Source organism: Myotis lucifugus, unplaced genomic scaffold (genome assembly GCF_000147115.1).
Source record: "Myotis lucifugus unplaced genomic scaffold, Myoluc2.0 scaffold_341, whole genome shotgun sequence".
Lineage (NCBI taxonomy): Eukaryota > Metazoa > Chordata > Mammalia > Chiroptera > Vespertilionidae > Myotis > Myotis lucifugus.
This window is the reverse complement of record NW_005871389.1, coordinates 1,185,072-1,188,055: the sequence shown is the minus strand read 5'-3', so window position 1 is coordinate 1,188,055 and position 2,984 is coordinate 1,185,072. Positions and strand designations below refer to the sequence as shown.

The 2,984-nt window shown below is 56.2% G+C and overlaps 1 protein-coding gene and 1 pseudogene across 1 annotated transcript in view; both read left to right on the top strand.

Moving 5' to 3' along the window:
- The window catches only part of LOC102422416 (complement C3-like), a gene marked incomplete at its 5' end in the record, with an annotated part of 25,608 nt that overhangs the window by 3,466 nt on the left and 19,158 nt on the right, over nt 1-2,984 (top strand). The window lies entirely within an intron of this gene.
- Nucleotides 289-1,055, top strand: LOC111828364 (annotated as a pseudogene).

The following is a 2,984-nucleotide window of genomic DNA, read 5'->3' as shown; positions in this document are numbered from 1 at the left end:
TTTTTCCGGGGGCGGCGGGTGGGCTTCCCCGGGGGGCCCAATGGCCGTTCCCGGCCGGGGGGGCCCCCCAGGCCCCCTTTCCCCGGGGAACCCCCGCCCCCCCGGCCGCCCCGGCATGAGGAACCGGCCCGGGGCCCCGGGCCAGGCTTCCCTTACCCGCCCCGCCCCCCCCGGCGGCTTTACGTTTTCGCTCCGGCCTCCCGCCTAACGTCCTCCCGGCCCCGGGGCCGTGCCGCCCCAGCCCCGCAGCCTGCGGGCGCGCTCCCGGCCGGTGGGACCGCGGTGCTGATCCCGGCCGCTCGCCCCCCCGCCCTCGGTGCGGCCATGGAGGTGGTGGGCGACTTCGAGTACTGCAAGAGGGACCTCGTGGGACACGGGGCCTTCGCCGTGGTCTTCCGAGGGCGGCACCGCCAGAAAACTGATTGGGAGGTAGCTATTAAAAGTATTAATAAAAAGAACTTGTCAAAATCACAAATACTGCTGGGGAAGGAAATTAAAATCTTAAAGGAACTTCAGCATGAAAATATCGTAGCACTCTATGATGTTCAGGAATTACCCAACTCTGTCTTCCTGGTGATGGAGTATTGCAATGGTGGAGACCTGGCAGATTATTTGCAAGCTAAAGGAACTCTTAGTGAAGACACCATCAGCGTGTTTCTGCACCAGATTGCAGCTGCCATGCGGATTCTGCACAGCAAAGGCATCATCCACAGGGATCTCAAACCACAGAACATCTTGCTGCCGTATGCCAATCGCAGGAAGTCCGGTGTCAGTGGTATTCACATCAAAATAGCGGATTTTGGTTTTGCTCGTTACCTACATAGTAACATGATGGCTGCAACACTGTGCAGATCCCCAATGTACATGGCTCCTGAGGTTATCATGTCTCAACATTATGATGCTAAGGCAGACTTGTGGAGCATAGGAACAGTAATATACCAATGCCTCATTGGAAAACCACCTTTTCAGGCCAATAGTCCTCAAGACTTAAGGATGTTTTATGAAAAACACAGAAGCTTAATGCCCTAGCATCCCCAGAGAAACATCCCCCTTATTTGGCTAAATCTTCTTTTTGGGTTTGCTTCAGAAAAACCAAAAAGATAGAATGGACTTTGAAGCGTTTTTTAGCCATCCTTTTCTTGAGCAAGTTTCAGTAAAAAAAATCCTGCCCCGTCCCCGTGCCCCTGTGTGCTGGCTCTGCCTTGGGAAGCGCCTGTGGCAGCTCTCCACCTTGTCGCTTTGCCTCTCCACCATCCCTTGCAGATATGCAACATATTCAGGAAGAAAACCTATCCTCCCCACCATTGGGTCCTCCCAACTATCTACAAATGTCCAAAGATTCTGCCAGTACTAGTAGCAAGAACTCTTCTTGTGACACGGATGACCTTGTTATGGTTCCACACAACATCTCGTCAGACCACTCATATGATATGCCAATGGGAACTGCCGGCAGACGAGCTTCAAATGAGTTCTTGGTGTTTGGAGGACAGTGTCCGCCTACTGTGTCACCTCACAGTGAAACAGCAACAATTCCAGTTCCTACTCAGATAAAGAATTATCAGCGCATGGAGCAGAATCTTACATCTACTGGCAGCTCTGGCACAAATCTACATGGTTCTCCAAGGTCTGCAGTGGTGCGAAGGTCGAACACCAGCCATATGGGCTTCCTCCGGGTGGGAGCCAGCTCCCCAGCGCCCGCAGACACAGCACAGACAGCCGGACGAAGACTCTCCACTGGGTCTTCCAGGCCTTATTCACCTTCCCCTTTGGTTGGTGCCATTCCAGAGCCATGGAGTCACTGCTGCTGTGGGCGCCTGCAGGGCCAGGAGTCCGGGAGGAGGAACTCTTCAGGTTCTTCAGTGCCGCAGTCTCAGTTACCACAGTCTTTCTTCTTGGGTGCTAGACTGCAGAGCGCCCCCAGCCTCACTGACATCTACCAGCACAAGCAGAAGCTCAGAAAGCAACACTCCGACCCCGTGTGCCCGTCCTACACGGGGGCTGGGTGCAGTCACTCCCCTCAGCCCAGTAGGCCGGGCAGCCTGGGGACTTCTCCCACCGAACACCTGGGTCCTCTCCACGGAGTTCTGACTGGTTCTTTAAAACCCCTTTACCAACAATAATTGGCTCTCCTACCAAGACCACAGCTCCTTTCAAAATCCCCAAAACACAAACATCTTCCAACCTGCTAGCATTGGTTCCTCGCCATGGGCCTTCTGAAGGGCAATCTAAAGATGGGGATGACCCATGAGAATGCTCTCATTGTCTCTTACTGCCAGGAAGGGAGAGGCAGATGTCTGAGCAGCAAAGCAAGGCAGTGTTTGGCAGATCTGTCAGTACTGGGAAACTATCGGATCAACAAGTCAAGACACCTTTAGGTGGACATCAGGGCAGCACAGACAGTTTAAATACAGAACGACCAATTGATATAGGAGCCTGCGGTGTGGCCCTGGTGCCTCCTGGGGGAGAAGCAGCCAGCTCCAGGGCTGTCCTGCTCACTGTGGGGTCCCCTCCGCACAGCGCCATGGCCCCCACTCGGACCCACATGGTCCTTCGACCAAGGACAACCTCAGTGGGCTCCAGCAGCTCGGGGGGCTCCCTGTGCTCCGCAAGCAGCCGCCGCGTGTGTGTGGGCTCCCCACCCGGGGCCATGCTGGGGGCCATTCCCTCTGGGAGCAGAGGCGGCCCCCAGCCTGAGATACACACCTTATGGGGCTTTGCCCCCCCCAGCCTGGAGGGGGCTCATCACCTTTGAAGCGCCTGAGCTGCCGGAGAGGACGCTTGATGGAGCAGGAACACACAGACACCCTGCGCCACCTGAACATGATGCTTGATGTTCACGGAGTTGGTGCTTGAACCTGACAGCGGCGCGGGGCGCCCTCCCGGAGCTGTGCTCGTCCGCCGGTCTCCTGTGTACCAGGTCCAGGAGAGTGTGCTTGTGGAACCAAGATCAGCCAAGCTGAGCAAGGACTGGGGGCGGGTGGGAG